Source organism: Heterocephalus glaber, unplaced genomic scaffold, assembly GCF_053883595.1.
Source record: "Heterocephalus glaber isolate CG9 unplaced genomic scaffold, H.glaber_assembly_v1.0 deba00000943, whole genome shotgun sequence".
Classification (NCBI taxonomy): Eukaryota; Metazoa; Chordata; class Mammalia; order Rodentia; family Bathyergidae; genus Heterocephalus; species Heterocephalus glaber.
In genome coordinates, this window is record NW_028258175.1 from 1726685 (window position 1) to 1739361 (window position 12677).

The window sequence follows — 12677 nt, forward strand, 5'->3', positions numbered from 1 at the left end:
CGTGACCCGTGACCCGCCGCGTGCGGCTGGCCCGGCGCCCCGAGTCGGTCGCGGCCTCCGTCAGGGCGAAGGGGCGGTGACTGACCCAGGGCGTCCGCAGAGTGCGGCCCGCGGTGCTGGACGCGGGGGTCGGGGGCCCCCCCGGGAACGCTCCCCAGCCCTTGCCTTTGCCTCCCTGATGACTGACGCCATCCCCGTGGCCGTTCGCAGTTGCCCGGGGAGACCTGCCTCGGCGCTGCCGGGAGGGAGGAAGCGCTCCCTCGAGCTAGCGGACACCTTAGTCACCCAGCACAGCTGGAGCGGGGGCACCCGAGGCTCCGGGTCCTCGCCGAGTCCGCGGGGAGGCCGGGAGCCTTAGGTCCTGGCCTCAGTGCCAGACAGATACCCGTCTTACCCGGGAGGCAGGGGCGAGGCGTGAAGGCGGCAAGAAAATCCGACTGGATCTGATTAAAATACGCTAACAGCCTTTTCCGATAAACAGCAGAATAGATAGCATTTGTGTTGTCACTGGATTTGGCAAAACTGGGGTCCTGTTAGGACCATGACCTTTGACTCCGTGCCTTAGGACGGCCTTGCAATATAGGTCTCCTCTGATTTGTGCAGCTGTTTGAGCAGGGCCCTGTCTTCTTTATTACTATAATCCCGGTGCCTGGCACTCAGGCATTCAGAAAGCCTTTGCTGCAGTACTGGAGATCGAACCCTGAGCCTTCACAGTGAGCTACATCCCAGGCATTTAAAAAAAAATTTTTGAGACAAGGTCTTGCTAAGTTGTCCAGTCTGGGCTCAAACTTGAGGTCTGCCTTCTTCATCCTCCCAGGGCCCTGGGATTACAGGCATGCACCACCATAACCACCTCAAAAAAAATTTTTTTTTTTTTGGTACGGGGGATCGAACTCGGGTCTTTGCTCTTGTGCAGCAGGCGGCGAAACCACTGAGCTAAATCCCCAGCCCCTTCAAAAAATTTTTTGAATGAATGAAGTTTAGCAGGTGGAGAATCAGTTAGGTTAACTAACTTAAGTAAAAGTCCCTGTAATAGTGACAAAGCTGAGGGCCGGGGATTTAGCTCAGTGGCGCCGCCACCTGCCTCGAAAGCGCGAGGTCCTGAGTTCGATCTCTTGTACCCAAAACAAAAAGGGACAGAGTTGAGACTCCAAATGGTGTCTCCTGGTGCTGTCTGGGAATCACTGACTGTTTGCACTGAAGAAGGGACCCTCAGACCACCTGGCCCAGCATCACTTCCCAGTGAAGATGTGGGCTGGAGGTTTCACAAACAGCCCCTCTGCTCGTTTAAGTACTCACAGCGGTTTTTCTTCCAGAGAAGCGGGAGTAGATCTTGTGTGCATTGCAGATCACGAGACAAGATGGAACAGTAATTACGATTCTGAAATCACTCATAATTAGATCCATGGCAGGCACTAACTCAGATTAATGAGACTGAGGTGCTGATTCCCAGTAGCCCGTAGTCACTGAAGGCTTAAGAGCTACTAATTAGATCAGTGACTTTAGTCATTCATTTGGAAAAGTAATAAATAGCACTGTGGCTGGTCAAAGATTACTGTGTGGTGTGGATTTGCGGTTAAGAGCAAGACCTCACTGGAGCCAGATTGCCTGAGCTACAATGCCATCTTTGCCACTTGGGCACCTATGGCTGTGTGATCCTGAACAAGCTTCCTCCGGGACTGCCTATCAATGGCATTTCCAATCTATGAAAGATGCACACACATGGATCAATTCAATGCTAGATAGATGAGTGTGATAAACACATGGTGCGTGAGCTCAGGGGTGAGCAAATCACTTTCTGGAGAAATAATGGAAGAGCGATTCTTGAACCACTGAAAAATAAGTAAGGCTGCAGAAGGTTGGGGTAGAGGAAGAGCGTCAGGAGTGAGGAGCAGTGTATCAGGGTCACAGAGGAGCCTGCGACCCGTCCTTTGGAGCTGTAGAAGGATGCAGGGGAGCCTCTGCCAGAGGGATGGGCTGGGCCAGACCTAGGAAGGCGTCCGACTCCAGCAAGAGGTTTGGATGTTACTCAGAAAGCAGTGAAAAAACCCTTGTGGGACTTTCGCCAGACGCTGTGCCACGGCGGGAGAATATAGTGACTCAGAGAAAACACCATGGAGTTCAGCTTGGAGCCGGGCTTCCTGAGCCGGAGCGAATTTCCCGGCATAGGAAAGGCGTTGTGTCAAGAGGGGCAGCCTGCCGCCCTCTGTGGCCAGTCTCCTAACGAGTGAGGACACCCCCCCCCCACAGTGGCTCAGGCTGATATTTGCTTCAAGGATTGGACTGGGACCCCACCCCCCACCCCCGGCATGTGTGCATGGTGCTGGGAGTTGAACCCAGGGCCTTGCATATGCTAGGCAAGTGTTCTGTCATTGAGCTACATCTCCATCCCTTTTTAATCTTACGTTTTGAGACGAGGTCTCACTAGACTGTCCAGGCTGGCCTCAAATTTATGATCTTCCTAGACTCCCAAATTGCTGACATTATAGGTGTGCACCACTGTACCCAGGTCTGACTTTTCAAAAAGGAAGCAAAAGGGCCTGGGATTTAGCTCAGTGGTGCCACTGCCTGCCTCAGAAACGCAAGGTCCTGAGTTCATCCCCAGTAGCAAAAAAAGAGAAGGAAAACAAAAAACAGGGCCTGGGCTTTAGCTCATCAGGGCCACACCTGTCTGGCAAGTGGAAGATCCTGAGTTTGATCCCAGGTACCAGAAAAAACAACCAAACAAAACCCCCCAGAACATTAATACTGCCCAAACATCTCTCCTGTGGCATAAAGTCCCTTCAGCTGGTCCCTTCTGTGACATCTTTGTGGTCAGCTCAGCCTGTCCCTGCTAGGTCCTTTTCTCTCTCACCAGCCTTCTCTCTCTAATGTCTTCCTTAGTCACATCATATTCCTGTGGTGTCAACATTTTCCTTTATGTACATTCTCTATCCTTGGCCATTGTTATCTCCCTGGTTTCAGCCCTCACTTTCCAGAGTTCGCTGGGGCGAGTGGATATGTACAGTAGCATAGCCAACGAAACACATCCTCTTGGGCTGGGGCCGTAGCTCAGTGGTATAGCACTTGCCTGGCATGAGCAAGGCTTGGATTCCCTCCCCAGGACTGCAAAACAAAAACTAAACTGGGCCAGGTGTGGTGGCGCATGCCTGTAATCCCAGTGCTCAGGAGGCTGAGGCAGGAGGATCCCGAGAGTTCAGAGCCAGCCTAAACTACAAAGTGAGATCCTGTCTCAAAAGACAAAAACAAAAACAACAAAAAACCAAGCTGGGCATGGGCACCCTCAGCTACTTGGGAAGTGGAGGCAGGAAGATTGCAAGTTAGATCACCCTGGGTAATTTAAACCCTGCCTTAAAAATAAAACAAAAAGGGGCGGCAGGGGGGTGGGATTTAGCTCAGTGGCACCCCACCTGGCTCACAAGGGCAAGGTCCTGAGTTTGATCCTTGGTACAGAAAAAAAAAAAGCCCGGGGCTGTAGCTTAGTGGTAAAGCACTTGGCTAATAGGAGAGAGGCCCTGGGTTTCATCTCCTGTACTGAAAAAAAATTTTCTGTCCTCTCAGACTGGTTTCCTTTCTGGACTGTATTTGTGATTCTATCAGCTTTGTCGTGTTATTTTTTTCCCATATCCAGTCAACTCTTTGTCATTTTATTGCCATAGTATTACCTGAAGTCATTCCCACTTCAATTGATCAAACTGGTTTTTGTTTTGTGGTACTGGGGATTAAATCCAGGTACTTTGCACTGAGCTGTATCCCTAGCCCTTTTTCATTTTGAAGCAGGGCCTTGTTAGATCACGAATTTTCCTAGTCTGGGCTGGAATTTGGGATTCTCCTGCCTCAGCCTCCAGCAGTGCACCACCCTACCCGGCAGTACCGGGGATTGAACCCAGGGCCGTCTCACTGAGCTAAACCATGAAGTATAGAGTCCTCACATTCTGACCTGTGACCACATGGGCTTTGGGGACTTAGGTCCGGACCTCGACAGAGTTCAGATGCCTCCCTGCAGTTCTTTCTTCCATGAGCTTCCTGCACTGTGTCAGCTCGCGTCAGCTGTGGGAGGACTGAGGGCGGTGACTGAGAGCTCAGGCTCTCCAGTGCTCTGCTTCTGCAAACTCACGCCCAGGGTGTAGGGTGAGGTGAACTCTGGCCTGGGACACAGTTGCTTCTGTTATTACAACACATACAGTGAGTACCCATGCGCTGCTGGGAAATGGCTGCCATGGAGGGGCACAGAGTGGCTGTGTCTGGGGGCCGGGGAGTTCCTGGAACTTTGCGATGTGATCCTCTCTTCACAGGCATAGAAAAGGCAAGCAGGAAAGTTAGGCGACTTGCTGCTCCCACTGGGGAAGGGTCTGGCCCTGGGTTTAAAGCCCCGACTGTATGTAAGTGGGTAACCCAGGCCATTTCCATTCAGCTTCAGGTGCACAGTGCTTGGCTCCTGTCACTTTGTGTTCCTTCGATTTTGGGAAAAGCTAATCAAAACAAAAAACTGGGCTCTTGAAATCAGACTGCCGAGGTGTGAATCCTGTTTACCCTTGATAGTTAATTAATGTCTCCTTCACTTTTCTCATATAAAAAAAGCAGATATAGCACTTGCTTCACAGGGATGTGAAGATGTAAGTGTTTTCATATGTGAACCTGGTTGAGTAGCACAACTTTTCTAAACTTTAGCTTTCTCAAGTGCAAATTTGAGATAATAATACTTATTCTACCTATTTCACAGAGTTGCAAGGTAGTAAAATTTTGGAGATTTTGAATATTCAGGCCTTAAACCAGCAAAGGTGGTATGGATGTTAGATGTTGCCTATCATTAGAGATGTCTCCTTAAGTTGACATCGAATTTTTTTAATTAGGGTGTTAATCAGGCCTGGGATGTAGCTCAGTAGTAAAGCACTTGCCTTGCATGTGCAGGGCCCTGGGTTTGATCACCAACATGGCACACACACAAGCAATTCACAGATTTGGCAAGGACACAAACTGACAAATTTTGGTAATTGCATCAATTGTGTGAGTTACCATAATCAACATGTAGAATAATTTCTTCAAAAGCCCTTTCCAAGGCGCTGGGGATTTAGCTCAGTGGTTTTGCTGCCTGCTGCACAAGCACAAGAACCAGAGTTCGATCCCCAGTACCCCCCAAAACCAAAAATGTCAGTTTCAAAAGCCCTTTCCAAGACCAGGTGTGGTGGTGCATCTCTGTAACCCCAGCACTTGGAAGGCTGAGGCAGGAGGATCATTGTGAGTTCAATGCCAGCCTGGACTACACAGCGAGAACTTGACTCAAAAAAACCAAAAACCAAAACAAACAACCCCCAAAACCCCAAAAAACAAAAGCAAAAAACCCCCCTTTCTAGTGATTCTCAACTCCAGGCTATAATCTGGTTCTGTCACTATCATTTTACTTTTCTAGGATTTCATATAAATGGAGTCATATAGTATGTAGTTTCTGCATTTGATTACAGCTTTGGGCTTCATTTATGTTGTGTATCTTAGGACTTCAGGGGCCGGGGATTTAGCTCAGTGGTTTTACCACCTGCTGCGCAAGCACAAGGACCTGAGTTCATTCCCTGGTACCAAAAAAAAAAAAGACTTCGTTCCTTGAAATCAACTTTTAAATTGAGATATAAGTCATTTGCAATAAAATTCACCATTTATATATTTATTTTGGTGCTAGGGTGACATCCAGGCCTCATGCATGTTAAGCACATGCTCTACCCGCAGCCCCAGAATTCACCATTTTACAGTGTACAGTTCAGTGGGTTTTGGCTTATTCAGATTTTACAACTGTCACCAATAGCTAATTCCAGAACATTTCATCACCCCAAAAGTAACTCCCACAGCCTGTAGCAGCCTCTGCCCACATTGCCCACCTCCCCTCCTCTGGCTCTTCATCTGCCTCTGTTGCTATTCTACACATTTTGTGTAAATGGAATTATATAAAACATAGTCCTTTGAATGTGGCTTCTTTCACTTAATGTGATGTTTTCAAAGTTCATCCACGTCATAGTATTTATCAGTCCTTTACTCCTTTTTATGTCTGCATAATATTCCAATATATGAATACACCACATTTGTATTCATGGTTGATGGACATCTGGGGTTTTCCCAGTTTTTGACTATTGTGAATAACCCTGTTATGAACATTCATATCCATGTTTTTGTACAAACATATCTCCAATTCTCTTGGGTACGTATCTAAGAATGCAATTGCTGGGTCACTGTGTTAACTTATTATTTTTTAAGACAGGTCCTGCTATGTATGCTAGGCTGGCCTTGAACTCATGGCGATCCTCCTGCCTCAGCCTCCAGAGTGCTGGAATTACAGGCATGCACTACTATGCCCAGTTGATGTTTAATTTCACAGTGACTGCACTATTTTACATCACTACCAGCAATATATGGGTGTTACAATTTCTCTAAATCCGTATAGACATTTACTAATTTCTATCTTTTTTGTTATGCTCATCCTAGTAGGTATGAAATTGGATCTTGTAGTTTTTATTTGAATTTTTCCCAGTGGCTGTGTTTATTGGTCTTTTTGGAGAAATATCTACTCAAGTCTTTTGCTCATTTTAAAATTGGTGGTACCAGGGATCGAACTCAGGACCTTGCGCTTACCAGGCAGGAGCGGTGCCACTGAACTATGTCCCCGGCTCTGTATTAGTTCTTTATATATCCTGGATAGAAGATTGGAAAGTTGTTCTTCAATGCAGTGGGTTATCTTTTCTAGATAGTGTGTTGTGAAGCACACTGTGAGGTCTCACAATGTAGTTCAGGCCAGCTTTGAACTCATGATCCCCCTGCAAGTTCTTTTTATTTTGTTGTTGTTTTGAGGCAGGGTCTCACTATGTAGCCTAGGCTGGCCTCAAATTCACAGCAATCCTCCTGCCTCAGCCTCACAAGTGCTGGGATTACAGGTGTGGGCACCACGCCCAACTCTTTTGCAGTGTTTTAAGGTTAAATTGTTGATTTGAGATCTTTCTTCTCATATATGTACTTAGGATACAGGGTCAAATTTATAGCTACTATGTTCACCTTCATTTATCTCGAAGTATTTTCAGATTTCCTCTGTGATTTCTTCTTTGACTCTTGGTTAAATAACACTGTTGTTTAATTTCCATATAATTGTGAATCTCCCAAATTTCTTTTTATTATCAGTTCATTCTAAATTTCATATCTTATGATCAAAGAGCATATTTTATATGACTTTAATCCTTTAAATTTATTGCAACTAGCTCTAAAGCAGTGTTCCACGGGCACACCATGTAATGGTGCCTGCTCTTGTTTGGTGGAGAACTGTATGATAGCCTTTTTTCTTTTTTTCCGTACGGGGGCGTTGAACCCTGCCTTCTCCCTGAGCTACTTCCCCAGCCCCCACCCCTTCTTTCATTCTTTATTTTGAAACAAGTTCTTGCTAAATTGTCCAGGCAGGATTTAAATTTATAATCATCTTGCCTTGACCTCCCGGAGTGCTGGGACTACAGGTGCAGCCACCATAACCTGCAACCAAAACTTTCCAAGGGTTGCTTTTACATTACGAACTTTTCCATCCTGTTACTTTCAACCTACTCATACTTTTGCATATGAGCTGTATCTCCTGTAGATTATCCAGTGTGACAATCTCTGCTTTTTTATTGCTTAATCCATTTACATATAATATTGTTGAGATAGATTTATATAGGACATATTATTTTGCTCTCACATATGTCTTTCGTTTCTCTGTTCCTCCTTGACTACTTTCTTATGCATTAAGTGAATATTGTGCAACATGTAAATTCTTTTTTATAATATTCTTTGTTATTTTCTTAATGGCTGTTCTAGAGATTATTTTACGTATTGTATACCAGAGCCTACTTCAAATTTACCCTAACTTAATGCCTTTGAGATACAGAATGTTATTTCCTCCTTCTTCCTGCTTGGTGCTATTATTGTTATACGTATTATTTCATGTTAAAAGCTCCACAATTAGAATAAAGTTATTCTAATTACTACTTCATGTAATTGTATGTCCCTTAAAGAAGCTGACAGAAAGGAGAGTGTTTTGGTACCGGGGGTTGAACTCAGGACCTTGCACTTGTGAGGCAGGTGCTGTGCCACTGAGCTAAATCCCCGGCCTGTAAGGTTGTAATATTTATTTCACCATTTCGGGGACAATTTGTTCCTGTGGGTTCAGGTTACCATCTAATATCATTTTCTTATTTCAGACAGTTTTGGTCCCACTCACCTCCTCTGTGTCATTGTCAAAAATTATATTCATATATGTTATGGGACCAATAGTGCAAGTATTTACATATTTTTGCATATAGTTGCTTTTAAAATCATTTAAGGGAAGAAGAGAAAAAATGCATTTATATTATCTCTGTGTGTGTGATCCTAGGATTGATCCAGTGCAAGACACATGCTCTACCCACTGAGCTAAATCCCCAGTCTTTTTTACACTTTGAGCAGGCTCTTGCTCAATCGCTGAGTTGCTCAGGCTGGGTTCGAACTTGTAATCCTCCTGCTTCAGCCTCCCAGAGTGCTGGGATTCCAGGCTCTACCCACTCCTGCTCTGTTGCCTGCTTTCTGGCTCGTGTATGGGTCACATTTCTGTTTCTTGCATGCCTCATGATTTTTGTTGAAAACAGTATATTTCAGGATATACACATATATTTTTTTCATTGTTGAAATTTTTTTGAGTCAGGGTCTCTCTTTGTAGTTCATGCTGGCCCTATACTCACCTTGTACTCCAGGCTGGCCTCAAACTCAGTGCTCTTCCTGCCTCAGCCTGCTGAGTGCTGGGATTATAGGCGTGTGTGTGCCACCATGCCTGGCAAGTGTTTTGTTTAAACAGTTTTTATCAGTTTCTCTGGTTTTCTGGTGTGAACGGAACTCTTTGAAGAAGCCACGTCTGTATTCAAGAGCCTGCAGACTTTTCCCCCTCAGAACTGGGGACCAAACCCAAGGCCTTTGCACTAAGCTATGTCCCTAGTGTTTTTTCATTTTTTATTTTAACACAGGATCTTGCTAAATTGCTACATTTCCCAGGCTGAGCTTCAGTTCTATGATCCTCCTGCTTCAGCCTCCCAGAGTGCTGGTATTACACATCTACCTGTCCCACACACAGCTGAGCCTGCCGGCCGGCCGATAAAAAAATGAAATTTTGCAGGTAAGCCCACATTATCTTAGGTGTCTTTAGTCCATTCTGTGGCCATTTAGTGTCAGCCCTTGTGTCTGATGTATCCACCACCAGACAAAACTCGTGGAATGCAGGCCCAACAGACCTCTGGCCTCCACCAGCCCTCAGGTATGAATGTGATAACATTTGAATCCTGGAAAATATTTTCCCACTCGTAAAAGCCAACAGAACCCTCCAGAAGAGATTCCCCTGTCTCTTTGTAGTCTGCCTGCTTGAGGACCCCCACTTTCTTTTGTGACTATAAAAAACTCCCGTCGGGGCCTGGTGGACCCCTGCCTTTAATCCCAGGTCCTGTGGGAGGCTGAGGCAGGAGGACTGCAGGTTCCAGCCCACTGGGGCAACTTAGCAAGACCCTCTCCCCAAACAGTGAAAGGGCTAGGGATGTCACTCAAAGGTAGAACACCTCTGGGTTCAATCCCCAGCACTGCAAACAAACAACAATAAACCCTAAAACACACACACACAAAAGAACCAGGTCATCATGAGTAACTTGAATTTGTGTCTCTGGCCCAGGCCACTCACGTTTGGCTCAGATATGCAATTTTCTTATTTCCTAAGGCACAGTTATTGTAGGTCAGCCATGGGGGTGGATCACCAGCTCCTCACTCCCCCATTTAAAAAAAAAAGTGAAACATGAGCCAGGGATTTAGCTCAGTGGTTTAGCTGCCTGCTGTGCAAGCACCAGGACCTGAGTTTGATTCCTGGTACCAAAAAAAAAAAGTGAAACATGTCACAGTTTAGATAGATACATTGTATACACAGATACATTGTATACATAGATAGATACATTTTATATGTACATACTGATCACATTCATCATGGGGAATTTGTGCCTGAACATGATCTATCTTGCTTCTTCCTTTTTTCTGACCCCCCCCTTCAACTTCTCTTCCCCTCCTTATTTACAAATGCTGTGGTTCCTTTTTTCCTTTCTATTCTCTTTTCTTTCTTGTCCTTTCTCTCCTTTTCCCCCCTTCTTGTTCCCTTTTTCATTTGAACATTTTCTTCCCGTTTCCCAATATCTGTTATACATTTTGGTCCTTACTTTCACTTTTAGCTTCTCACACCAGAGAAACAGTGTGGTATTTAAACATGTGTGTCTGATTCATCTCATTAAAGAGTATGGTCTCAGGGGGCATCCATTTAGGTAGAAATGTCTCAAGCTCATCCTTCTTTATGGCAGAGTAGTATTCTTTGTAAAAAAAAAAAAAAAAAACCCTATATCTGGGCCAGGGATTTAACTCAGTGGTTCTGGTGCCTGCCTTGCAAGCACAAGGTCCCGAGTTCGATCCCTGGTACAAAAAAACCCCAACCCATATCTCCTTCTTCTTCTCCTTTCTTCTACCAGGAATCGAACTCGGGACCTTGTGCTTGTGAGTCAGGCAGCGAAACCATTGAGCTAAATCCCCGGCCCCTCGTATCTTCTTATCCATTCATTGGCTGATGGGGACTTGGGCTGTTTCCAAGCTTTAGCTATTGCAAACTGTGCCGCTATAAAAACAGGTGTGCATATATCACTGTGGTGTGATGTTTTTAATTCTTTCGGGAAGATACCAAGAAGGAGAATAGCTGGGTCAAGTGGAACCTCTAGTTTTAGGGTTTTTTTTTTCTTTTTTCAGTACTGGAGATCGAACTCAGGACCTTGCACTTGCCAGGCAGGTGCACTGCCACTGAGCTACATATCCAGACCATCTTTCCATTTTCTAATATCCTCTTCAATCTCCTTTTTCAGAGTACTGTAGTTTTCCATGTAGAGGTGTTTTACTTCCTTTGTTAGATTGATTCCTAGGTATTTCATTTTTTTGGATGTTATTGTGAAAAGTGTTGTTTCCCTAATTCCTCTCTCAGTGAATTTGTTATTTGTGTACAAGAAGACTATTGATTTTTGAATGTTGACTTTGTATCCAGCTATGCTGCTAAATTTGGTTATTAAATCTAAAAGTCTTTTGGTGGAGTTTTTGGGATCTTCTACGTAGAGTATCATGTCATCTGCAAATAATGGTAATTTAAATTTTTCCTTTCCTATCCTTATTCCTTTTTTTTTTGGTATGGGGGATCGAACTCGGGACCTTTCACTTGAGAGGCAGGTAGCAGAACTCCTTATTCCTTTAATTTCTTTCTCTTGTCTAATTGCTGTGGTTAATGTTTCCAGAACTATATGAATTAAAGTGGTGACAGTGGACATTCTTGTCTTGTTCCTGATTTTAGGGTGAAAACTTTCAGTTTTTGTCCATTTAGTATGATGTTGGCTGTTGGTTTGTCATAGATGGCTTTTATCAGTGTGAGATAAAGTCCATCTATTCCACTTTTCTATAGGGTTTTTAAAAAAATCATGAATGTGTGTTGGACTCTGTCAAATGCTTTTTCTGCATCTATTCTGATGATCATGTGGTTTTTGTCCTTGGCTCTGTTTTTTTTTTTTTTTTTTTTTATTGGTACCAAGGATCGAACTTGGGTCCTTGTGCTTGCAAGGCAGGCAGCATTGGCTCTGTTAATATGGTGTATTACATTTATTGATTTACGTATGTTGAACCATCCCTGTATTCCTGGGATGAATCCTACTTGGTCATGTTTTTTTTTTTTTTTCATGGTGTATAGTCTTCTGGATGATTTGCTGCACTGTTTGCCACTATCTTTTTTTGGGGTGGGGGGTACCGGGGATCAAACTCGGAAAGTTGTGCTTGCGAGGCAGGCAGCAGAACCACTGAGCTAAATCCCTGGCCCTGTTTGCTAGTATCTTATTGAGGACTTTTACATCTACGTTCATTAGGGAGATTGGGCTGTAATTCTCTTTTTTGGTTGGATCCTTCTCTGGTTTTGATATCAGGGTAATGCTTGCTTTCAGAAATGAATTTGGGAGTATTGCTTCCCTTTCAACTTCATTATGGAGTTTGAGAAGTAGCAGCATTAGATCTTCTCTAAATTTCTTGTAGAATTCAGCAGTGAATCTGTCAGGAGCCGGGCTTTTCTTTGTTGGTAGTTTTTGAATTACATCTTCAATTTTATTGACTGATAGTGGTTTAATTAGAATTTTTATACCTTCTTGATTCAGCTTAGGTAATTCATATGTAACCAGAATCTGTCCATTTCTTTTGTGTTTTCCATCTTATTAAAATACAGGTTCTCACTGGGCATGGTGGTGCATGCCTGTAATCCCAGCACTTGGAAGGCTGAGGCAGGAGGATTGCCATGAGTTTGAGACCAGTCTAAGTGTTTCTTGTATGCAGCATATTGTTGGATCTTGCTTCTTGATCCATTCTGTCAGTCAGTTTCTGTTGATTTTTGAATTGAGACCATTTATATTTATACAGTGGACTCTCAAGTTATGAGTGGCATAACATATGTACAACTTGGGTTATGACTGGAATTTTAGTCTTAAATTACAACCAAAACCTTGAGTTACAACCCAAATGTCAGCCACTTGTTCTTCCAGATGGTCTCAGATATAGATATAACCCTTAAAGAGTTCTGGATGGAATATTACAACATCCTTTCTTCA

At 44.2% G+C, this 12677-nt stretch overlaps 1 long non-coding RNA gene across 2 annotated transcripts in view; it reads left to right on the top strand.

The window, feature by feature from the left end:
- The window catches only part of LOC147828632 (uncharacterized), a 31438-nt gene that overhangs the window by 1083 nt on the left and 17678 nt on the right, over positions 1-12677 (top strand). Inside the window, exon 1 of one of the 2 annotated variants that reach the window (XR_015450433.1) lies at positions 34-4185. The exons of the other annotated variant lie outside the window; for it this stretch is intronic. This is a non-coding gene — a long non-coding RNA (uncharacterized LOC147828632). Of the gene's footprint in view, positions 1-33; positions 4186-12677 lie in introns of those variants that run through there. 2 annotated transcript variants of the gene reach the window in all.